The sequence below is a fragment of the Eurosta solidaginis genome, chromosome 1 (assembly GCF_040869045.1).
Source record: "Eurosta solidaginis isolate ZX-2024a chromosome 1, ASM4086904v1, whole genome shotgun sequence".
In the NCBI taxonomy this organism is placed as follows: Eukaryota; Metazoa; Arthropoda; class Insecta; order Diptera; family Tephritidae; genus Eurosta; species Eurosta solidaginis.
The window spans coordinates 295,771,607-295,797,708 of NC_090319.1; the positions used below are offsets into that span (position 1 = coordinate 295,771,607).

A 26,102-nucleotide genomic window follows, 5' to 3' on the forward strand; every position below is an offset into this window, starting at 1 on the left:
AATAAATCGACCCAGTCTAATATATATATATACATAAATGAATATGATTTGCAATACTAAAAAAGAATTGCTCAGCTTATATACAACGTTTTTATATGTCTAAGCTAATATCAATACGAAGTATTAATATACATATATTCAGGGGCGGATCCAGCACGATTTGGGAGGGGGAGATTTAAGTAAACTTTTTAAAATGTTTGATACAAACACACATACTTACATGTCTACACTCATCAACAAAAGTCATCATCACTCAGATTTTTCCAGTTTTTACTAAGTTTTGCTCTTCATTATTTTCCATATTTTTATAAAAATATATATCTATTATTATATAACACCAACAATCACTTAAGACTTTTTAGAAAATTCGGGAAAATTCCGCGAATTTTCATGCAAATTTTTAGCTTTTATCTTAATTTTTAGAATTTATCTCTCAGAAAAATTCAAAAAACTCTTACCGAAAAGCTGAAAATTTGCATGAAAATTCCCTGAATTATCTAAAAAGTTTTAAGTTTCTATTTGGATTTTTGGTGTTATATAAAAATACATATTTTTATAAAAATAGCGACAACAATTTAGGTTGCGAACCTTATTATTCCGTTTTTTCGGGTCGTGTATTGACAGCTCTTATACAGGTTTTGAAACATTATAAATGTGTCAATTAGGCCAATTCACAACTATTTTTATTAGTTATCTTAGCTGAAAAATACTAAAAGTTTATCCACATTTAAGAAACTCTCCCTCCACATTGTTTATAAAGTACGAGCCCACGACTTTCAAAGAATTTCTGCTGCATTAACCGAATTTCGGACCGGAGGAAGATAGGTTCCATCAACTACTAAGAGCTGCCCAAAGAACTATAGGTTGACTTAATTTTAAATTTTTTTTATCTTTATGTAGAATTATGTATAGTATAAGTCAGAGCGTGCAACAATTCCCAAAATAATGGAGATTTCCTTGCGTGAATGTATTACTGCTGCCAAATAGTAACACATTAACGCGATGTAGGGACTGAAATTCGCGAAGGCCTATATAAATATTTTTTTTGTTTTTATTCATAATTTGAAAAATATTGGTCCTTCTTTTGTTTTTTCAAAAGGAATTTTTGTCCAGAAAAAAGATGTGGTGTGGCAACCGTGATCATGAAATAGTGACCAAGGCTGCCAAATTTCAGCGAAAAGTACGCAATTCTTTCTTCACATACCAGAATGGTACATTTTTTCACAGATGGAAATTGGAAATGAATATATAGCTAAACTACCTATTAATTTCATAAAATATTTCAACAGAAGTATTATAAATTGGAGATCTTGGAAGAGAGGGGGGCGATTAGGACGATCTTATAGATTATACATGCATAAAAGCTAAAATTTTTATATGTAATTAAAAAAAACGTTTATAATTTTCATAAGTTCCAGATCAAAACAAGGGGCGATCGCCTACCTTTGGATCCGCCACTGCATATATTCCTTTATTTTACTATAATGTATGTACCTATTTGTATATATGTATAAGATATAAACATGGCATAGTTTTTGTTATATTTTGTTTTTGCAAATCGTAAAAATAAATATGATGACGTAATAGAAAACAACATAGAAACAAGAAGCAAGACTTATGCCGAAAAATGCCCGGCGAACGCCGTTCTCACAGTTAAATATCCGAAACGCGCAGTAAAAGAAAGCGCACTTCCTGAGGAGACGCGCATCACTATGGCACACCTTTGATTTGGATGCTGTAATAGGTATAACATTCACCATCTTTTCATTTGCAATTTTATGGTAATGTCTGGATTGCGTATATGAAAATGGGAGCTATCAATCCCTTTTATTTTAGGAATAGCAGAAACTTTTCGGCGGTATCACGAATACTGCATTCCCAAACACAGTTATCATTTTGTAGTAGAACTTATATAAATGTATGTATGAAGGTATTTTGTTAAGAGATCACTGAAGACAAAGAAAATATGTATGTACTTATTTGTACAAGTGTATAATCATTGCTATTAAACTTATAAAAAAAAGACATAGCATTTCGTTTTCTTTTATATTGGTAAGTACAAAGCGACTTTAAAGTTAAATTTTTAAAATTCAGAAAGATATATATTAACCTGGGTCGATTTGTATGGACGAAAGTTAGCCGATATCGCGCCGTCGATTTTTCGATAGGATTTGGGCTCAGAACAAAAAGCTCCACTACGCATACCAAAAAAATAATTTTCGAGCCTGCAAAAAAAAAATGGCGAAATATTTTATTTTTTTTTTTTTTCAAAAAAACTGTTATAGTCAACGTTTAAACAACAGTTTTTTGGAAAAAAAAAAAATTTTTAGGTTTTGGGGAGTGTTTTGGTCGAAAAATTTACCCTTTCGCCATTTTATTTCGCAGGCTCCAAAATTATTTTTTGGGTATGCGTAGTGGAACTTTTTTTCCTGAACCCAAATCCTATCGAAAAAGCGATGGCGCGATATCGGTTAATAAATCGCCCCAGTCTAATATATATGGCCAAATTGGTAGGGTTATACACCAGTTTATTTTAACTGGAGTTTAAATTTGCACTGAAAAACCGGGCCATATCTTGCTACACTTCCTCTTAACAATACTGCATCAAAAAACTGAATGTTAAATCGCTCTTAATATTTTTTTTTTAATCAAAATGTTAGAGGTTTGAACACGAAAATAGCTGAACTGTATTTGAAATCGTTTAACTGCGATTATAATCTTATTGCTTTACTGAAACTTGGCTCAAGCGGTGTGGTTCTTTGCCATGACTTCCAAATAAATAGAAATGACCGCTTGGACAGAATTGCGGGTGGAGTTTTGCTTCCGGTACATTCTTCTGTACTTTGAGGTTAATTTACCGATGCATTAGTCAGTGCCGGATTAACAAGTAGGCAGAATAGGTAGTTGCTTGGGGCATCGATTTTACGGGGCCCCCGAAATATGAAAAAGACTTCTAAAATTTTCTTACAAAAATAAAATTCTAGAGAGTGAAAGAAAAATATAATCAGAACTGAAAATAATGTTTACTCAAATAAATAAAACTCAATTGACCGCATTCAAAAGGCGACGACCGACGATCTATACAAGGTTCCTAAAAAGGACATTTCCGACTCATTTGACAAATTGTATTAGCGTGCAAAGAAGTGTATCGAAGTGAAAGGAGAGTATATTGAATAATAAAAAAAAATTAGCTCAAAATGTACACTGGTTGTTTTTATTTTGAAAAATGTCTCTAAAACTATTTTGACTGCTATGGCTTCAGTTATTGTGAAAAAGCAGATTAGCAAACGTGTGCCTTTTTGTACGGATCGTTAGAAGAGAGTTTAGTTTCATTACGTGAAAAGTTCAATGATTTCGAGGAAAAAACAAAACAATTATTACCTGGTGTAGGTTATACAGAAATCGTAAAACGTACTCGTCGTAGAAAAAACCAACCTAATGACGGAAATGCTCCAGAAGTAGAATATTCGCCTCGCGATGATTTTTAGGACAAAAGGTTTCTTCGAAATCATCGACAATCTTCACAGTGAAAATATATGGAAGTTTCAGAGATTTGCATTTCTCATCAACTTTTCTCTAAGTGATGGAGACCTACATCAAGCTATAAATACCTTAGCGGCGGCCACCGTGGTGTGATGGTAGCGTGCTCCGCCTAGCACACCGTATGCCCTGGGTTCACACCCCGGGGAAAGCAACATCAAAATTTTAGAAATAAGGTTTTTCAATTAGAAGAAAAATTTTCTAAGCGGGGTCGCCCCTCGGCAGTGTTTGGCAAGCGCTCCGGGTGTATTTCTGCCATGAAAAGCTCTCAGTGAAAACTCATCTGCCGTTCGGAGTCGGCATAAAACATGAAGGTCCCGTCCGGCCAATTTGTAGGGAAAATCAAGAGGAGCACGACGCAAATTGGAAGAGAAGATCGGCCTTAGATCTCTTCGGAGGTTATCGCGCCTTACATTTATTTTTTTTTCATTCTAGAGATTCGGAAGAATTTTTCATTGAAATGAAACAATTTCAAAGTTACGGGAACTCCAGATACACTGATGCACAAAAAACTTATAGTCATTTGTATAAGATTATATATAAGAAGATCAATTAGCCGATGTATTTCCTAACACAGAAATAGCTCTTCGGATTTTTTTAACATTAATGATCACAAATCGTTCTGCCGAACGATCCCTCCCGCAATTAAAAATAATCAAAGCTGCTGAAAGAGCTATAACGCGACAAGAGCGACTCGAGTTGCATTGAGTCAGATTTATTGCACAAAATCGATATTGATGATATAATTGATGAATTTGTCGAAAACAAATGTAGAAAACGACATGTCTAGAATGTAGATAGTAATTTTATTGATATTATTACATTGTGACAATACAATTTTTATGAATGATAAACGTTTGTATTTTTTAATCGAAAAAAGAAGGGAACGGATGTGAAAAAAGGGCCCCAAACTGATGGTTGCCTAGGGCCCCGTTGAGGGTTAATTCGGCCCTGATTAGAGTCCAGTTTGAAATGGGTTGTATCTATATATTCCACCTTGTTCCGATCCTTGGGTGTGTATGGATCATATTTCCATGCTGAAAATTCTTAATTCAATGTTGAAGCCCATTGATTCGATGATAGTACTGGGTGACTTTATACCCGCATATATCATGGACCGATCAGGATATTGTACCTGTGCCCTTCAAAATGATTGGGAGGATCTTTAATTTGGTATTTATTGATGATACATCAATATATACTCTTAGCCGGGTAAACCTTTTACTGCACCTGAAGACACTTAAAATCCGACCGTGGAAATAGTATGAAAATTCTAGAGAAATTATCTGAGTAGAATTGCTTTGAAATATGACTAAAGTATCAGATTTGATCGGTCAGCAGCGATTATGCGAATATTCAACGATGCACGATTATTCGATTTCAAGTAATCGAATATTAAAGAATTCGAATATTCGATTAATCGAATATCACGAGCTCTAGTGATAAATCTTGTTGGAAACGAGCTTTTTTATGTTGCACAAGCAAATAAAATGATACTAGAGCGGGACGTGATTTGAAAAACACAACAAATATAAAAGTTCATAGCTTCAACAAATAAATTAAAGCAGTACTTTTTAAACTAGTCACCCAATCTGATAGAGTTCTAAGGGCAGTTAGCACATCTAAATTAAATGCTAAAGAAATATGTATGTATTTCGACCAATTTCCTTTGCATGGAAATGGAGCATCCAAGCATTTTTGAATTGGTGCGAAATAGAAATAGAATATTGATTTTAATAAATGTTTAACTTTAACTGTATGCATTCTGAAATGTCACTTTTTTAAGAAATAATGCATCATTAATTATCTTTTGCCGAAATCAGAATTTCTAAAATACTAGCAGACTCGGCAGATGTTGTTCTTCCCTAAATTTGGTATATCTGCATACATTTGAATAAACTCTTTCCGTCTAAATCTGCCCTCTCCACCGCCCTCCCCCCAACCTCTTCACTTTTTCTTAATCCTTTTATTCACTCCACCCTCCGTCTTTTTCGTTTCATCTATCTCTATCTTCGTCTCACTCTATCTCTTTCTCAGTCTCCTTCCCTCTTTTCTCTTCTCTCAAGTTCTTCTCATTCTTCTTCATCCCTTATTGCCAGTCCCAGAGGGCATTGTACAGGTTTACAAGTATGATATGTATGAGAGGGAAACAATTTCTTTCCCTTTCTAACACACGGCAGTTTGACACTTCGGTCAGTGTCAAACTAGCATGGAACCCAGTGGAACCTGCGTGGAACATGAGTTTTGACACTGAACGAAGTGTCAAAATTACCGGGGTTGCTTCGTCGAAAGCGACACAGGGAAGCAAAAAAGGGATCGGAATATCAGATATGGGTTGCTGTGATGGTAAATTTTTTTGAACGAATTTAGTAGGAAATTTTAAGTGCACCCATATGGGTCCTTCAGAAAATTATAAAAAAGTCTTCAATTGGGATATCTGAGGACGCGTAGTTATTCCAGTATTAAGAATACAAACACGGGATTTAAGTTTTTCTACCCGTTCAAAAGTTTTCCGCGAAAAACAGTTTGAAACCGAGGTCGACCACAATAACCCGTCCAAAAAAGCGGAAAGAAAAATGAAAAGACGCGTTTTGTCCTGTTATCAATAGTCCAAAGGCGGAAAAGTATTCGAATTATTGGAAGCGAGGCAAAAACGCGTCTATTAATACCTCCCCCGGCGGTTTTGGTCGTGTTTTGGCAATCGTTATACCGGTAATAAAGTAATAAAGTATCACAATTTGTTAATTAAAATTGTCCAAAACATATGGATTTTATCTATAAAACTTTTATTCTGAACAAGCAAGAACAAGAGAAATTCAGCCCAATTCTAAACGAAAATTCCGTGCGAGTTTTTTCCCTTCTCCCATTCCTGGTATTCTAAATAAAAATTCCTTGTGAGTTTTTTCACTTCTCCCTTTCCTCCTATTCTGAACAATGTTCGAAAAAGCGGAAACCAGTTATGGGAGAAAAGTAGGTATTATGAATGTGAGGGAGAGGGAGATTTCTCTGCCATTTCATAGGAGTTTTTTCACTTGTTAAATTAAAGGGAATGCATCAAAATCGTTAAGGGAAATTGGTTATTTTAAGAAAGAACACTTATTTGTACAAATTTGTGCTAAAATATGTATTTACATTCTATCACAATATTATCACTGTTAATACAACAACAACCACAATATTCTTTATTTAAGTCGAAAAATATATCATAAGCAACGGAAGAGCTCTCGCATATTTGATGCGGCTATCCAGAAATTGCGCAATGATTTTTTAAGAAGGCTTAAATAGATTTTGGCATATGGCGAAACTCAACTTGACTTGGCTGCCAGAAAATTGCTTTGCAGAATGAATGCAGGCAAGTCCGGCGGATTTGTGTTATCCCGCCGGTCTTCTTTATATGCTCCTCTGTTGATGGTGCTGTGGCACCAATTCATTACTCATTTCAGTGAATACCACATGAAAAGCAATAATGTGCATTGTTTATACCTTATTTCTTAATTTCAAACAAATTGGCAACAATAATTAAACTTTACAATATTTTAAACAAAATAAGAAATGCGCAACGAAATTTCAATTGACAAAACAGCTGACTTCGAAAATTCGAAATTCCTATTCCCCAATTATTCTTCTCCCTAGGAGAAAAGAATTGGAGAAATTTTTCCGCGGGAATAAAAAAATCCGCGAGAACAAAATTCCGCGAGAATATTTAGAATTGGTCTGATTGTTTTTCTTCGTACATGGTTGCTTTTTCCGTACTTCGCCAACTTAAAACAAATTTTATAAAATTATCAAAAAAATTTAAGAAAACATGTAAATTTTTGACACAAACTATATCTCTTGTAAGAATTTACTATAAATTATTTATTCCAATATTTCAACATTTTTTACGCAGTTTTCTTTGGCAGCTAATACGCTTTTTTTGCACCTATGAAGTACAACAGTGCCAAATCATGCCAAATATCATCCACAAAAAAACGAACAAGAACAAACATTTTCATCAGGTGAGCGTGGCTGTGTATGTGCGTTCTGCTACATATCCTACTTGTATACCTGTACAATGCCAGAGGGTGGTATGTATTTTGTTCCAGTCCCAGTCCCACTCCAACTCTCAGTCCCAGTTCTAGTCCTAATCCCAGTCCCAGTCCGTCTCTGGTCTACTTCACGGAAAGAAGGATCGTAAATACTAATATATATATGGGCAAATTTATATACCAATTTCAGGCAAATCGAATACACAGCGGTATAAAATACTCATAATGTAAAAACACATCCTAGTGTTATCCTGATCCACGCTTTGGCCTATATCTCGAGACCCTAGTCACCCAGGTGTATAAAAATTACCCTCTACTAAAGCACTCATCCACAGGTTTAATTTGTAATCCATATTCTATAAACACATTCTAGGGGGACCCTAGGCAGAACGGGATAAAAAGTATTCTATGTCCGTCTTCTGGCACTAAGCTACCTCTCCACCAATTTTCAGCCAAATCGGTTCATCCGTTCTTGAGTTATAAATAGTGTAACTAACACCACTTTCTTTTATATATGATGAGCTTCATATCAAAACCTATCAAAAAGGACATTTTGAACCCGACTCCCTCAGATTTTGATGAAATTTTGCATAGAGGTACACTTTATCTATACAAACACCACCTCGTTTTTAGAAATTGCATTTTCAATGTTGTGAAAAATGCGTGAAAACTGACGGTAATAGGTACTTTTGAGCTGTGATAATACACTGAAAAATTTTTTGTTTCAAAAATAATATTTTAAACTTGGAAAAAAATCAAAGGCCAAGTGTTTTAAAATAAAATATATTTTTATTAAAGGTTTATTTAATGCCCCTATTACCGTTTACAACTCAACTCTGGTTGAGTTGAAATTTCGCAATTTGGTATTACAGATTACAACTCAACCTGTCAAAAAAAATTTCGGTTGAGTTGTCTAGTCTTACAACTTTTTGTGGCATTGCCGTTTACAACCTTGTGTTGGTGTAGTTGTCAAAGACGTCAAAATCTTACAACTGCTTACTAGCAGTTGTCTCATGCAATTTTGCAGTTGTTTTGAAAAAATGTTACGTTTTAGAAGACGGTTCACCACTTAATTTTTAACAAAGATGTTCAAAGTTGATATCAAAAGACACGTTTCGACCTCCGATTTAAGAATCCGAAAACAAAAATTGTAATTCTTTGCGACAGCATGGCACTGCTAATACGCGTCCAAAAATATCGAGACGCGTATTAATCTCGAGAACAATAATCCGAAGGCGGAAAAGAAACATTTTATCTCTTGTCCGGAGATATTTGTAGTTGAAGTTGGCGATTTTCATGTGGTTGTTGTAATGTTGTTGTCTTTTCTCGGTTTTTGTTTAATATCTTTTGAAGGAGTTAAAATTTTTATTTTCCGCCTTCGGATTATTAATACTGATGCCAAGACGCATCGTTTAATACCTCTCTCGATATTTTTGGACACGTATTAGCAGTGTCATGCTGTCGTAAATAATTACCACAAAAATTAAAAATTTTATTTCTAATAAAATCTAATTTCATGTGGTTGTTGTATTTTGCCAGATTTTTTGTATACAGCTATGCAGAAAGGTGTTGGACCCAACCAGAGTTATTTTAACGAATCGCGGCCAAAGGCCGTCAACGCAGAACGATGTTCTGTGCAAAAAAAACTGTGGAACGGGCCTCATATTTCGTACCCTCTCGGGCCATTTTGTGGGTCTTTGTAAATATCTTTCAAAAGAAATAAAATTTTTAATTTCCGCTCTCGAATCCTAAAAACGGAGATGGAAACCCGTCTTTTGATACCACCTTTGATAAGAGTTAGATGGTGCACGGGCTTATAAAACGTTACCAAAAAAAAAAAGCAAAAATTTAAAGCCGGTAGCTAAACCTTTTTTAATCAAACAATAATCAACAATTTTGTACACATTTCTAGAAAAAACAACGTTTAAACGAATTACATTGAATAACTTTTTGACTTTAGTTGGACGAGGCTGGCCGCAGTTCGGATGCAGCCAAAATAGGTGAAATAATTATGCGAGTCCCATTGATACTTATCACTACTCCTGGGAATCCTATTTGAGTAAAATACAGTTTTTTCTGTTTGGGTTTTAATCTACTTCGCACAAATATTCTCCTCAATAATATCTAAAACCAGTCCAACACCAAAATCATTTCCACATCATATTTGATAGCTGCCGTCAGCAAGGAATCGGAGTATGGCGCATAATTTTAAAATACGAACGCGTATGCGGAAATGGTCCTTAATTTTGTTTAGTACTGAGTAAAATGCTTCCTTTCAAATCTGCAAAATAACTTCATATGAAACTCATTATTTGTTTGTCACTTAAACATTTTCTTACTTGGTGCTTGGTAGTTCCAAGGGATTGGAATGATCACGCGAATGTTTTCCGTATTCGCGAAATGTCAATCACCAACATTTTTGTCATTATAAAATAGATTTCATATAATATTAATAAAAAAATCACATTTGAAAATGCTTAAATTTCTGGCACAAATTGATCAGCTGTTTATTTATCTGTCAAATCATCACTTTCTGAAGTTGGCAACTCAATTCAATTTCAACTGAAATAAGTTGTAATTCGTAATACCAAACAGGAGTTGAGTTGTCTTAAAGTTGAGTTGTTTTAATTACAACCCAACTAAGTTGAGTTGTAAACGGTAATAGGGGCATAATATATATAACATATCCAAAAACTAAAATGGCGTTTTTTAATTTTAAGTAAATGCATCTCTCTATTTTTGATATTATGGTACTTTTGAACTGTGATAACTACGGAATGGCTCAGCCCATTTCAAAGATCTTGGTACCATTGGAAAGGTATTCGGATCGGCTTTCGAAAATATACACTGTAAAAAAATTGTATTACACTGAAAAATTGTTTGTTTCATAAATAAAATTTTAAACGGGGAAAAAAATTCAAAGGCCAAGTGTTTTAAAATAAAATATATTTTTATTAGAAAGGTCTATTTAATATATAGATATTATCCAAAAACTTTCTTTTTTTTCTTTTTTTTATAAATATTTTTATGTAAATTCATCTCTATATTTTGATATCTTAGTACTTTTGAGCTGTGATAACTACAGAATGGCTGAACCGATTTTAAAGATATTGGTACCATTAGAAAGGTATTCAAATAGGCTTTTGAAAACGTATACTGTAAGAATTTTTATTTCGCTGAAAACCCATTTTTTTTAAGTTTTTTAAAAACTAAACTTGGAAAAAATTACAAAGATCAAGCATTTAAAAACAGAAAAATGCTTTTCAGTGTAATAAAAAATTTCTCAGGGGACGATTTCGATAGCATACCTTTCCTATGGTACAAAGATCTTGGAAATCGGTTGAGCCATTCCGTAGTTATCACAGCTCAAAATTACCATATCAAAATATAAAAACAGGAAAGAAACCGCCATTTTAGCTTTTGGATATGTTATATACAGGGGCCGAAACTGTTATTCGTTTTATAATATAATTCCTTACAAAACTATTAATTTTGGACTTTTAATATATTTGGATCAAGATAAAAATTATTTTCGGATTTTTATTTTTTGAATCCGAATTGAAAAAATGTTTTTTAATTCGAATAAGCCATTTCTTTGTTATCAAGCCGGACTTTTATTTTGGCCTTAAAAAATAAGTCCGGATTTAACTATTATTTCCGGACTGTTATTTTTAAAAGTCCCAGATTAACTAGGTCTATCGCACTAAAAAAATAAAAATACAGATTTTACTTTTATATGTGGACTTTTATGGAAAAAGTTCGAAAAATAAAAAGGATGCATGATTCGACATGATATTGCTATAGGTATACCCGGGAACTCTAAACATTTTCACCTAGGACAATTTCTTGACCAAGACTTTTTCGACTCCGAAAAAAAAAATTATTATTTTCCGTCCCTGGTTATATATATTAAATTGACCTTTCTAATAAAAATATATTTTATTTTAAAACACTTGGCCTTTGAATTTTTTTTTTCAAGTTTAATATATTATTTTTGAAACAAAAAAATTTTCAGTGTATTATTACAGTTCAGAAATAAGTACCTAGTACCATCATTTTTCACGCATTTTTCACAATTTTGACACCTTGCCACGCCCACAATTTTTCAAAAATGCAATTTCTAAAAATGAGGTTGTGTTTGTATAGGTAAAGTGTACCTGTATGCAAAAGTTCATCAAAATCTGAGGGGGGTCGGGTTCAATGCATATTAGAGGTTTACGCCGACCACTTTATCGGCGGCGGCAGCGTAGGCTATACTATATACCGGCGGGGGCAGCGTGGGCGGCGCGGTGACGTACGCCGGTGTTCTTACTTTAAAAAGCTCGCTTTTTCTATTTAAAAAAAATAATATTTAGGAAAGGTTTTATTTGTATGTATTTAAGGAAATCAACGTTTTGGCCATTTGCCTCAAAAACTCGCAGATCGTTAAACATTTTCAGGAGTAGCTCTTTGCGGAGGGATTTTCCCTCGTTCACTTACTCCAGGGAGGCTTTGAACCTAACCCCGGTCTTTGGAATTGGTACGGCTGCGTCTGCTGAAAATAAATAGAGATACATAAAATGGTCACACTTTTGTCTGTATATCTCGTGCAAAGCGTAGTTTCACCGTTAACTCGTAATAATCGTGGCGAACACAATTTATTTAAATCATTTGTGGCTCCTTGGCGGTCACCCACAAAGGCGACTTACGGTTGCTATTAATGGTCTATTAATACTCATAACTCTCGTGGCACAGGGCGCATTCAGTTTTTTCAAGCTACAATTCCCGATGATTAAGAGCTACAATTCCCGATGTGTGAACAGTAGCAATCCCAACCACCAGTCGCTACCACGCCTCCTGACCCTCACACCATATGCCAGCACAGAAGCTATAGGACTGCGACTTCCAACTCATATGTACCTTTGTCGACGTCACTTTCCTAGAAGCTCTAGGTGTAGTTCCGAAGACTTTCTAACTGATGTTTTTGTCGCGCTATGCTGCCGATCTACACCAGATAAACACTTTGAAACGTTAGGGAGTGACTATCCGGCCAAGGATGCCGCCCTCTAAATCATAAGCAGTCTAAGTGGATGTCATTGCGTAACTCATGGGTGAAAATCGTATAATCCCCGGCGCATCTACATAATTAAAATTACAAGGGCCCTGGATACAATTTTTACAATGTAGACCAAAGTTTGCAGACGTTTGTGCTCACAACATTGATTTCAATAGTCTTCGTTAAATCAAAACGATATTTTAGAAAGGATGACCGCGTAAGTTAAGTTTTCAGACTAGTTCGACTGTTCACTGCGTTAGGGTAGTAGCACACACTCGGTCATTAGTTCGACCATCTTGGGAAAGCTTTTGCTTCACCACTTTGAGTGTTGTGTATTGGAACGATTTTCCGTCAACCCTTCTCAAATTAGGTTTTGAGACAAACCGATTTCGGCGTTGTGCCATCATCAGTGCCGATTTTCGTTCTGATCTGTTGTCGTTTGTCCTGTATTTATAGTTCGTAGGTACATGAGCAGGTATTGTCAAAATTGATGCTTGTGTATATTTAGTTATGCTGTGTGTTTATTCAGAATCGAGGGTGGTTTACTAATCGATTTGTGTGGCTGACTGAGGTAGGTAAAAATCCGTAATTTTAGTCGTTTGACCTTCTTTGTGGGTTTGTTGTTTTGGTGTGTTAATTGTTTTGTGTTTTTTTGTTGCTGTGTGTTTGTCTGTTGTACGTGTGTGAGTACTTTGTTTCTTGTAAACAAGTTTTAAAGGCTTGAATATTGTGTCAGAAATTGTGTTTATCTGTTCGTTTATTATTCTACCGTCGAATGTTTTCTGTTTGTAGATTTCCATGTTTTCGAGTATGTTGAGACGTCGGCCTTTTGCTTGTATGTGAAGAACCCTAACTGTTTCATTGATGTTTGCTGGGGAACATTCATTCTCGACCATGTGATTCGCGAAGTTAGACTCTGGTATACTGTTTGGATTCCGGATTTTTTTGTTGTAATCTCTAATATGTTTTCTGAACCTCGTTCTTATTTGCCGTCCTGTTTGTCCTATGTAGCTATGCTGGCATCCGCAGGTAAGCTTGTAAACGCCGTGGCTGCTAAACGGATCCTCTGAGTTAGTGTTAGTTCTTAGTTTTCGCCCGAGATTGTTCGATGTTTTTAATGCTGTGTTAATGTTGTATTTTTTAAAGAAGTTTGCCAATTTATATGTTGCTTTTCCAGTATATGTCATAGTCGTCCAGCTATTATTTTCCTTTTCATTCGGGCCTGTTCTGGATTTCGATTCCGACCAATTTATTCGGAATCGAAATGGATTGGTGTTCTGAATATCGATTCCGACCAGACTTGGTCGATTTGAAAAGTTTTGCCTCTGAGCAGTCGGAATCGAAAGTAATTAGCCTATTAAGCATAGATAATTACATTATTGTTCCCACAAATAAGTTTTATTAAATTATTCATTTTATTTGGAAGATATATAACAACTTTTTGCTGGACTATTTGTTCATTTAGTATAACAAATCTTAATTTGAAAATTCCTATAAAAAATTTTTCAAGCTAAACAAAGCGATTCTGGTCGAAATGAAACCGACGTGTTCTCAATTTCGATCGATCGATTTTTGCGATTTTTATGCACAATTGCACGTCTTCTTGCCTCTGCATTTCCGAAAACCATTGGTGCTGGCATTCTGTTCAAGTTTTTGCACAATTTTAATTTAATTAAACCCAAAATAAATAAAAACAGCTGCTTCGCTTGATTATCGACTCGAAATGAAAACGATTCGAAATCGACTTCGAATCGATTTGTTTCAATCGGAATTGAGAACACCAAAAAGGAATCGACTCGGAATCAGCCTCGTTTTACTTTTCAAAACGAGTCGGAATTCAGAACAAGCCTAATTATTTCTTTTTGGGTCTCCATTTGTCCTTCTGAACTTATCTACTAGTGCTTTTTTATATCCGTTGTTTGCAGCGATATTATATATGACCTCAAGTTCTCTCTTATATGCCTCTTGTGTAAGAGGTGTTCTTTCAACTCTATGCACCAAGTGCCTTAATGCTGCATTTTTATATTGTGTCGGTGGCCGTTGGCTTTCTATATATATATATATATATATATATATATATATATATATATATACAGCATAACTAAATATACACAAGCATCAATTTTGACAATACCTGCTCATGTACTTACGAACTATAAATACAGGACAAACGACAACAACAGATCAGAATGAAAATCGACACTGATGATGGCACAACGCCGAAACCTGTTTGTCTCAAAACCAAATTTGACAAGGGATGACGGAAAATCGTTCCAATACACATCATTTATCCACCCTGTCGGAAAATCAACAAAACAAGATAAGTCACTTTGAGTGTTCTTGCGCAGGGCAAAGCGTCACCTGGTAAATATACATATGTGCCTACGTATTCACATTTGTAAAAGAAGCCATAACGTGTAAGTGATATTTAAACTTGGTTGGCTATAAACAATGTGATTCACTCCAAGGGACTAGTTTTGGATAGGCCGCCAACCTTAGGAAGTGTCAAACCGGGAAACTTGGGTGTTGAAGGATGAAGTGTGAAAATCAAAATTAACATTTCAGACGTTATTGTATAGTTTCGCAAATAAACAAAAGGTGTTTAAATGTATGCCCGAGTGATTTTGCAAACCCTTCTCATACGTACATATATCCTCAACTTAAGTATGAGGTGAGAATCATTTCAAAGGAGTGCTTATGCCCCTAGAACCTACTAAAGGATTTTGCATCACTGATTTCGCTTATTCCTTCAGCCAATCGCAATGTAATTTTTTTTTAATCGGCACCTTTCTTGGGTAATTTGCTTTTTTTAACAACTTTATTATAAAACTTTTCTTTTAGTGTTTTGTTTTAATAACTTGGTGAATTGCGTGATGCAAAGTTGGAAAGTTGGAAGGAGTTAAATTTCGCAATTAGTTTCTTATAACTGGCAGTGATGCGCATCCGTTGATACCACTTTCGACCATATCCGACCAATTTTCAACATGACCAATAAATGGCCTAACAGTCTTAAGCGATCAGAAAATATAGTAACGCACCGGACGCCGCCGAACCGATATTTTTGACATTCGGCGGCGGCGTGCGAAAAACCACTAAAATCGGCGGCGGCGTTTATCGGCGGCGTATATCTCTAATGCATATCGGGTTTGACATGAAATTCATCATATATAGACTTTACAAAAATCTTGAGAGCCCTTGCTGCGAGTTGTCGCTTCTAAATTGTAGTTCGATGAATTGGTCATTTGTTTTTCAAACCTACTTTTCTTTAAAATGTGTCTAAAAAAAATCAATCAGACATGCGTGCAGCCAATTAAGGAAACATTTTAAAATATGAAAATAATGCAATATACCAGTAGTCTACAGAAATGTTTTAGAAACGCTATTGAGAAAACATTTTTTTAAATAATCGAACAGCGATTTAACAGGTGATCCAGGCTGTTTACTATTGTGAACGGGTTTCTTAAACATTCGCCACTGTGAGAACTCACAATGCTTTGGATTTCTTTAGAGCTGTATACGGCTCTATAAGAAAAAATCAATACGTGTGACCCGGCCTATGAAAAGGTGGCTTATGACTAAAAAAATAGCTGTTAACAGATGTTTCTCACAAAAACAAAAAACAGCTGTTAACAGCTGTTTCTCGCAATTTCTTTTCTGAGTCATAAGCTACCTTTTTATAGGCCGGGTCACATATATCATTCGTTTTTATTTTTCAAAGGACCATTTATTTTCCATATATATATATGAAGTTGTAGGTACATATGTATACATAGATACATATTTATATGTATGCAATTATAATGTGTATATGTTTATGAATGTATATAATTTATGAAGGTAATTGGGTAATAGATCACAAAAAGCAAAGAAGAAATATACATTTACATTCATATTTATTAATATTTAACTAACTCAATATTACTATTATTCATTCAATATAATGTAATACATTAGCATTTATCTGCATTTACATATTTTTTATTATTATACATTTGCCGACTAATTACACTAGATCACATATTCCAATTTTTTTTCTGTACCAGAGACGCCATTATGAAATTCCTATGTAAAATCACCCCTGATTTCGAAAATCAAGGTTATTTTTAATTCTATGGTAACGTTTTTGAGATTTTTACGAATAACGGTTTTTTCCAAAAAAAAAAAAAAAAAAAAAATTGGGTCCACTTAATCATATATATCTCAAGAACGAATTGAGCAATTCCAAAACGGTTTGAAGCTTTTAAAAGGTAATAAAATTACCTATAAACTGTGCATACTTTTTCCTAGGCCCTGCAGATTTAAATTTTTCCATTTTTTTTTTTTTTGTAACAAAATAAAAAAATTTGTACTTTGCGAGGAAGAATCTCGAAAACTTTTTATTTTTTTGCAGATTTATTTTTTTCTCTCTAAGCTCTGTTTTATTACAAAAAATAAGCTTCCATTCAACAAAATCGATGGACTAATACAAAAGTTATAAGCATTCAAGTAAATATATTCATTTAATACTTAATTACCCTACTGGTACATATGTGTTAATATTCGCTAACTAATTGATATACGAATACTCACACATATGTACCAGTAGGGTACTTAAGTATTAAATGGGAATATTTACATGAATGCATATAACTTTTGTATTAGTCCATCGATTTTGTTGAATGAAAGCTTATTTGTTTTATAATAAAACAGAGCTTAGAGAGAAAAAAACAAATCTGCAAAAAAATAAAAAGTTTTCGAGATCCTTCCTCGCAAAGTACAAATTTTTTTATATTTCTACAAAAAAAAAAAATGGAAAAATTCCGTAATGATTGTTCGTTATCTTTGAATCTGCAGGGCCTAGCAAAAAGTGTTGTATGCACAGTTTATAGCAAATTACCTTTTAAAAGCTTCAAACCGTTTTGGAATTGCTCAATTCATTCTTGAGATATATACGATTAAGTGGACCCATTTTTTTTTTTTTTAAACGTTATTCGTAAATATCTCAAAAACGTTACATAGAATTAAAAATAACCTTGATTTTCGAAATCAGGGGGTGATTTTACATAGGAATTTCATAATGGCATCTCTGGTGCATTTTGGCTGTAAACCAGTGTTATCATATGTATGTCTGACGTTTATGCTAAGGACAATGTGTTACATAAAAATATTATTTTAATTATTTTTAATAATGTTATTTTGCTATTTTATATATTACAATATTTATTATTATCAGTTGATTAATCATACAAATATGTATGTATTTAGATTTTTATTTGTTTAAATGTTTTACGAACAAAACACAGCAGTCTTATTTTAGATTAAAACTTTTTTAACTCCATTTTTTTTTTTTTTTTTGTTTTTTTTTTTTTTTGTTTCTATGTTTTTTTATTTTTCTAAACTCAACTTATTTGCTATACAACTGTTTTTCTAGACGAGGATGTGGTGTAGCGATTGATCATTATTTGGTATATACCTAAACACATATATTTGTTTTGGTGAAGCGAAATAAATAATTGTATATAAAACAGCTTTTTTTTTATTTATTTTTTACCACATAAATCAGGTTTTGAAAATAAGTTTAAAAATAGTTTGCTAAAAGCATTATAAATTAAAAAATTGTCAAAGACAATTATTGCAACCATTATTGTTTCCTTATGCAATTATTATATTTTTATTATTATAGAAGACATAAGTATGCTGGTTGATCTTTTAGCTATTTCGCTCCTGCCCTACGTCTATTAGAGAAATTGATGACTTCAGATTCGCAATGTCGCAGTGCAGAAGTTCCTGTAAACACGTATTGTAGTAACCATAGAACAAGCAGGAGGACCATCTCCCAGGCAGCAGGGCTACAGACCAGCAAACAAAAGCTCGCCGTATTAAGAAAATAAATTATTTTAGATTATTTTCTTTTAATTCACCTCAACCTAATATATGAAAACATGCATAGGCAGTGTTTTAGTGTAAAGTAAATTTTCTCGATAATTAAAAATTTACGACAAAGCACCCAATCACCCTGCATGCTCTCATTTATGTATTGATGGCTATACCATTGGATTGGGTCGATTTGTATGGACGACAGTTAACCGATATCGCGCCATCGATTTTCCGATAGGATTTGGGCTCAGGAAAAAAACTTCCACTACGCATACCCAAAAAAATAAGTTTCGAGCCTGCAAAAAAAAGTCGATTTTTCGACCAAAATTCTTCTAAATCTCCATAAAAGATTTTTTTTAACTGCATTTGCCAATTTACTCGAAAAAAAATTCATAAAAAATGATTTGGAGCCTTGAAAATTAAAAAAAAAATCGAATGAAATTTCGCAGGCTCCAAAATTACTTTTTTGGGTATGCGTGTGGAACTTTTTTTTCCTGAGCCCAAATCCTATCGAAAAATCGATGGCGCGATATCGGTTAATAAATCGACCCAGTCTAATAACCATGGTGTACCATACTTATCCACAATGGCTATAACCAATTATACGAGAAGTATTCCTAATTTGGTTTTCATTTTTAGACTGATGCCTTTCACACAAATTTCATCTCATTCGTACAACTTTTAATTAACAAACAAACAAAGTTAAGGCGATGTTCATACGGAACCTCTCCATCCTAGTTCACACTCTCATTCCATATTTAGCCACGTACTAAGAGCTGAACTACGTCGAATTCCCTAAAAAAAATTTTAAAGCAAAGTACATTGTGAGTTTCTATATAGGAATTCACATTGGCAGGCAATCTTATTCCGTGTTAAAAATTTAAATAAAAAAGGTAACTGATAAGAAAATTATGATTTAATGATGTTATTGTGTACAAAAAAATGTGAATGACGATGTTTCAACTTGCGAACAAAGTAGTGCATTATTTCAAGCCCCGATCTTGACAGGCCTATATTAGCGAATTATGGCAAAGGAAAACTACAACAATCACTTTCTTTCAAATATCAAAGCTGTAAAGTCGAATTGGTTTTGTAGCGGTTTTATATCCTGCGAAATGTATTCTTATACCATAAACGGTATGAATAGAAATTGATTTCAGGGCAGAGTAATAAACGAGTATGATTAATTAAATCGGCAATTTGTAGATCTAGCGAAAAACTTTTTAAGACAAAGAACCACCTCTAGGGTGTTATCTCTAAGTGAAGGCACGAAATAAAAGAAGGAACTTGTTTTTAAGCATGGGATAAATGTAAACACGTAACATAAACATTATGGATTTAGATAAGTGTGTGTGTAAGCGTGGTCTTAGGTGTCGGGATAGAGCCCGAACAATAGACTGGGTCGATTTATTAACCGATATCGCGCCATCGATATTTCGACAGGATTTGTGCTCAGGAAAAAAAGTTCCACTATGCATACCCAAAAAAATAATTTTCGAGCCTGCGAAAAAAAAATGGCGAAAGGGTAAATTTTTCGAACAAAATACTCCCCAAAACCCAAAAAATATTTTTTATTTTTTTTTTTTTTCAAAAAACTGTTATCGCCAACGTTTTTACAACAGTTTTTTGAAAAAAAAAAAATGTTTTTTCGGCTTTTTTTTCGCAGGCTCGAAAATTATTTTTTTGGGTATGCATAGTGGAACTTTTTTCCTGAGCCCAAATCCCAAATTTTGAATACAAAAACAAAAACATTTAAACAGCAATCATGGTTCAACTATATACATAGTTGGCTCATCTCTACAGCAACAGCATACCTTTGTTCAGATTGTCAAAATCTGTGTGTTGGTGTTAGGCGAATGTTATGGAGAGAAAACATACAGCTTTGCAATTCTTGTGTGTTGTGGGAATATAATGCTGTTTTCACACAGAAACTTAATGATCTCATTTCACCTTCTAATGAAATCGTAAATTTTTTGCTTTCACACAGAAGTAACTGCTCGATTAGTATGAAGGATGAAATGTCAAGCGAATAAAATGACAATGCTATATGACAGACAATCATGGCGGAACGATACAAGGTGGCAGCATGGTGACATACCTACATATATAAATAAGAATTCCATGTACTTTGTTTTTGTAAATTCGAAGGACAAATGTCAAAATCGTACTGCGCCGGAAGTTGTTGACTTCATTACCCTTCAAAAAACGCGAGTACTCCATAAATAATGTAAGGAATACTCCTTTGGGAGTATAGGAGTGTTCCAAAACTAATCTGTATTCATACAAAAAATGTGCTCCAATTAACATTGCGATGTCCTAGGAGAGGAGTAGGTGATCCCACTCTCGCTTTGTTTGGGAGTATTCCATAGAGTACATACGTGAGAGTACTTTCCAAAGTACTTTCACTGTAGTACTCCATGGAGCACCCACAGAGGATCATATGCCAAAGTACTAAAGAGGAATTGTGTCGGAAAGAATTATCGGAGTGAATTTAATTTAAAATGAAAGTAAATGAAGAGGGGCAATACAACTTTTATATTTTTTACTACGAATATTCTTATGTTATTTAGCATTTGCGTGAATAAAGAAACTAATATTTCTCTATACTATAGTATGTATACATAAAACCAGTGCGCATTTTATCAGAGTTGCTATAGTAAAATTTTATTATCAGTTATTTGTATGCAATATTTTACTTTTGGCAACTCTGTTCAATCGTCATCGTGTCGTGATCATGGTCGTTAAAAAACGAGCAATGATCGGCTGATGGTGGTCCGCAAACGCATTGCAAAGGAATATTGTTAGAGTACTCCAACATGAAGAAAATGGAACACGTAATCCAACAATTTTTGCAGGGTAGGCATTCGATTAGCTACTAATGAAATAATTATAGATTCGAATTTTGTAGGGAAGATTCAGCTCAATAAGCGTCTTAATGTAGAAAACTACCTTTATTTTTTAAAAAGAAAATTTTTGGTACTTTTTCAAAAATTAATTATAAATCAACCGTGAAAGATAAATTGATGAAACTTTGAGGGTTTATTTTTAAACGTTCATATTTTATTAAAATATTTTTATCTTAAAAAAATTTTCTTATTATCACATTTTTAATTAACTTTGAAATTTTTAAAAGAAAATTTAACTGACTTCGCGGCCTCAGAATTGATATTCTTTTTATGAGTTACATGCGATATTTATTTAATATTAATATTCCAAAAGAAAATTTTGATGATCGCTATTAGTTTAAACAATATGAATTTTTTATCACAGCACCTACGCTGAAATAAAAGGAAAACATACTAAAATTGGTTTAGTTTGTATCCTCGCGACGATTGCAACACAGTCTGTCGCGTTTGCGCGTGGCGCCTGGCGCCCACGCGCTGTGGTAAACATTTCACATTGTTTTTGTTTTATACTGCAACGTAGCATGTCGTCTGGTCGCGCATGGTTCTAGCGTGCGAGGTGCTGTGATAAAAAAATTCATATTGTTTAAACTAATAGCGATCATCAAAATTTTCTTTTGGAATATTAATATTAAATAAATATCGCATGTAACTCATAAAAAGAATATCAATTCTGAGACCGCGAAGTCAGTTAAATTTTCTTTTAAAAATTTCAAAGTTAATTAAAAATGTGATAATAAGAAATTTTTTTTAATATAAAAATATTTTAATAAAATATGAACGTTTAAAAATAAACCCTCAAAGTTTCATCAATTTATCTTTCACGGTTGATTTATAATTAATTTTTGAACAAAAAGTACCAAAAATTTTCTTTTTAAAAACAGTACCCTTAAAATTAAAATTTTTTTAAAATATTTTGGGGTTCAATTTTTCATGGTACCTACTTATGAAAAAAATACATTGACTTTATTTCTGTGATCAAGTGGTAAATGGGGGGTCCAGTTCACGTGATTTAACTCATTTTACATTTGCCATCTCCTTTTGACAATCCCTATACCAGCGAAATGAAAAAAATAAAATCAGCAGATGAGATGAGCCAAACATATAATTGAGCTATAACAGCAATATATCGGCACTCTGATGATCTGCCTGTAGGAACAGTACATATATGCGTTATAAAGAAAATCTGTTTATACTTGCACCCTAATTCAAATAAAGTTTAAAAGGTTTATAAAGTTTTTTAAGATGAAATTTTCTTACAAATTCGCAATTAAAAGAATTATAAATAAATTTCATTTTTAACACGCTTATATTAGCTTCACTTGTATGTATGCTTGTTTGTAAATCTCTAGGCAAGGCGAGCAAAGGAGAGTTAGAACCATCTAGCGGTTAAATAGCTCGCTACAAAACGAGTTGTGCTTAAAAGCGGAGACACGGACCTCTGTGCTACGGTGCTCAACATCAAAAATTTAAGTGTATTGTAGGTACTAAAACGGCACCATATTTTTAGTTTTTTAAACTATATTTGAATTATTTGAATAAAGGGGTTAAACACATATGGATTCACAGCTGCTTAAGGGTAAAATTCCAAAGCTTAATACTTTATATAAACTATGGTTTTCTTAAGCTTGTTTTATGTCCATAGCTTTACCTTTATGTTAACTTATGTATATGTATATAGATTTATTATAAAAAGATGTATCATAATTTTTTTTTTATATTTTTGCGTATAGAATAATCAACTATGTAGACGAAAATGGTGGGCATAGAATTCTTCTTTTTATTATAGAACTGTATGAAAAAGTAAATCACCGCATTTTCTCAAAAACTCTAATTTTTAAAGTACATGTGTTTACAAAAAATTTAACGATATGTACAGTGGTGTAAAAAAATTTTTTGGAGCAAACACAACGGCTGTAAATAACACAGGCCTACAAAATTTAACCAACATTCAGACCCAGCAACCAGTTATTTCCGAAGGTTTATGATACGCTGAACCCAAATCTGGCCTCAGAATTGCTCTATCAGCTCTGGTTTTCGAGATATCCTAACCTATAAGCGCAAAAAACACAGTTTTGCCCATATTTGAGGTTATGTAGCCTTGCAGATGTTTTCTTTTACCAAAATTTAAGGATGACATCTTTAAACACCAAGTCTTTTTCTGTCAAATGGCGTTGAGTTTGCTCAAATTTTCATGATTCTAAATTTTCCTACACCTGTAAATCGATTGAGATAACATAGACATGATATAGTCGATTACTAATTTTCTTGAATGGAGTCTTATTTTTCTTAAAATTTTGTCTCACACCATAAGTGTGCTAACTCACCACACCTCTACACTATCTAGTCCTCGGGTACCAAGTCACACAAAGCCCTAACCCCTAGAAAACACCCCTATCTTACCTCAAGCAGGCTAAAAGGGACAATTAAACTTCCTTAACCCTAACGCAATAGTCGTAACCATACCCATATCCATAACCATCTCCAATGTCATCGATTAATGGTGTCTTAACCTAAAAATTGTGAAAATTTCATGAAAATGAAGAAAACGCAAAACATTACAAACATATTCCACAAAAAATAAGTATCTTAGTCATAACGTATCCAAAACAATGAATAAAATCTACAAAAAGTTATTAAATTCACCAACTCAAATAATTTTAGGTTATGGATATGGCGAGAAACCAAAAATCAATTGGTTGGCTATGGTAAGTTTATGGTGTTTGTGTTATGGTATGACACCATTAATCTATTACATTGATTTCCATAAGGTAGGTTCGATCAGCTGTTTTATCTGGTTATGGTTTTGCGGTTATAAGTCACCATTAATTGGCCCTTAACCCACTTAACCCTGGGGACAGCGTTTACTCGCATATTTTTCTTAAAATAAGTCTTATGTTTTTAGATATCTCGCACCACTTGTGGGCTAAGCAACTTAACTATTAACCCATCAACACACCCACCATCAACACACAACCCATCTTCAGAACTTTTTAAACCTCTTTATCTATATTCTACTGAATTGAAAAGCTGTTTATCTAAAACTTACCCAAAAAGTTTAGTTAAATAGTAATGTAAACATTTGTTTACTTTTGGACTCGCAAAGTTTTATACATTAAAAGAAATATTGCAAGGCGCGATATACCTCCGAAGAGAACTTAAGCCGAGCTTCTCTTCCAATTTGAGTCGTGCTCCTTTTAATTTTTCCTAAATATTGGCGGGAAGTGGCTTATATGTTTTACGTCGACTTCGAACGCAGATGAGTTTTCGCTGAGAAGCTTTTCATGGCAGAAGTACACTCGGAGTGTTTGCCAAATCACTGCCAAGGGGTGACCCCGCTTAGAAACACTTTTTTCTAATTGAAAAAAACTTGCTTATAAATTTTTGAGCTTTCTTTGTTCGGGAATTAAACCCAGGATCTTCGTTGTGATGGGTGGGGCACGCTATCACCATCAAAGTTGTATGCATTGTTGTCAATTAAATTACAATTTCTCAACAGATAACATAATGATAACATACGTACATATGTATGTTAAGTCCAAAATATTTTTTCCAACACTGTACATATACAGTTATCTACAATAATAAAATTTTATTAAATAAATTACCTACAAGAATAGTGACTAAGTAAAGAACATTAAATTGATTTTCTATAATATGTTTGAATGTTTTTATGAAATGCCTTACATTTTGCTACGGAAAGTAAAAAAAAGCGGAGGTGAAATGAAATTAATGATAACGTTATGCCGACAACAGGTTTGCTAGGAAATTATGTAAATGCGACGCTTAACCTTCTTCAAAAACTATGCCCTATCCGAGAAACCATAAAATATAATCAACGGCTTATCGAGCAATATAAAAAATAAAACGGTGTAAAAATTACATATAAAAGTTAATGTACGAGATACAAAATAGTTTCACTGTGACATATATATAAAATATAAAATCAGAAGTTTTACTACCGTTAAAATTGACGAACTTTAATTTTAATTTTTCCAGTGGTGAATAAGGGTATGTTCGAGCCGCAGTTGTTGTGTGTTACTTTTTATGATAGAACATTACATTCTTTGGCAAAATTTGAGCAGCTGTTGCAACGTCGAGCGTTCATTGAATGATATGTTGACAATGTTTTCATCATCACTACCAAATCGAAACACAACATTACAATTTTCACTGCGCTATCACAGCACATTATCAGCTTGAGTATCAGCAACAATCCATGAATTAAGTTGCACTACCCTGCAAAAATCGTTGGATCATGTGGTACACTGGAGTTCTTACCATTATATTCCACTGCAATGCAGCAATGGACCAACTCATGTTTCTAAACGAACCCTGCAAAAATCGTTGCATCATGTGGTCCACTTGTGTCATACTGGAGTACTTACCATTACACTCCACTGTAATGCAGGAATGGACCAACTCATGTTTCTACACGAACATATTGTAAACCAATAATTGCTCGTTTTTAACGATTGTAATCACTACACGATGTTTATTGGACTGTGGGTACTCCATGGATTACTCTGATGTAATGCGGAGCTGGAGTATATGGGCCAGTCCTAGGACATCGCAATGTTAATTGTACCATATTTTTTGTATGAATTGTGGTTAATTTTGGAGCACTCGCTTGGTCCATAGCGAGTACTCTATACATGCATGCATGGAGTACTCGCGATTTTTGCAGGTAACATATTGTAAGCCGATCATTGCTCGTTTTTAACAATTGTAAACGCGCTA

At 33.7% G+C, this 26,102-nt stretch overlaps 2 protein-coding genes across 6 annotated transcripts in view; one reads left to right on the top strand and one right to left on the bottom strand.

The window, feature by feature from the left end:
* The window catches only part of Vps16A (vacuolar protein sorting 16), a 59,021-nt gene that overhangs the window by 19,805 nt on the left and 13,114 nt on the right, over nucleotides 1–26,102 (top strand). Inside the window, exon 15 of one of the 5 annotated variants that reach the window (XM_067761138.1) lies at nucleotides 22,715–25,230. The exons of 2 other annotated variants lie outside the window; for them this stretch is intronic. The gene's annotated coding sequence lies outside the window, so the exon portion shown is untranslated. Of the gene's footprint in view, nucleotides 1–1,412; nucleotides 2,002–22,714; nucleotides 25,231–26,102 lie in introns of those variants that run through there. 2 more of the 5 variants (XM_067761135.1, XM_067761136.1) reach the window with 2 other exon arrangements.
* LOC137237476 (signal transducer and activator of transcription B-like) overlaps nucleotides 16,306–26,102 on the bottom strand; it is a 103,074-nt gene continuing 93,277 nt past the window's right edge. The window contains exon 3 of the mRNA XM_067761139.1: nucleotides 16,306–18,509. The gene's annotated coding sequence lies outside the window, so the exon portion shown is untranslated. The remainder of the gene's footprint in view (nucleotides 18,510–26,102) is intronic.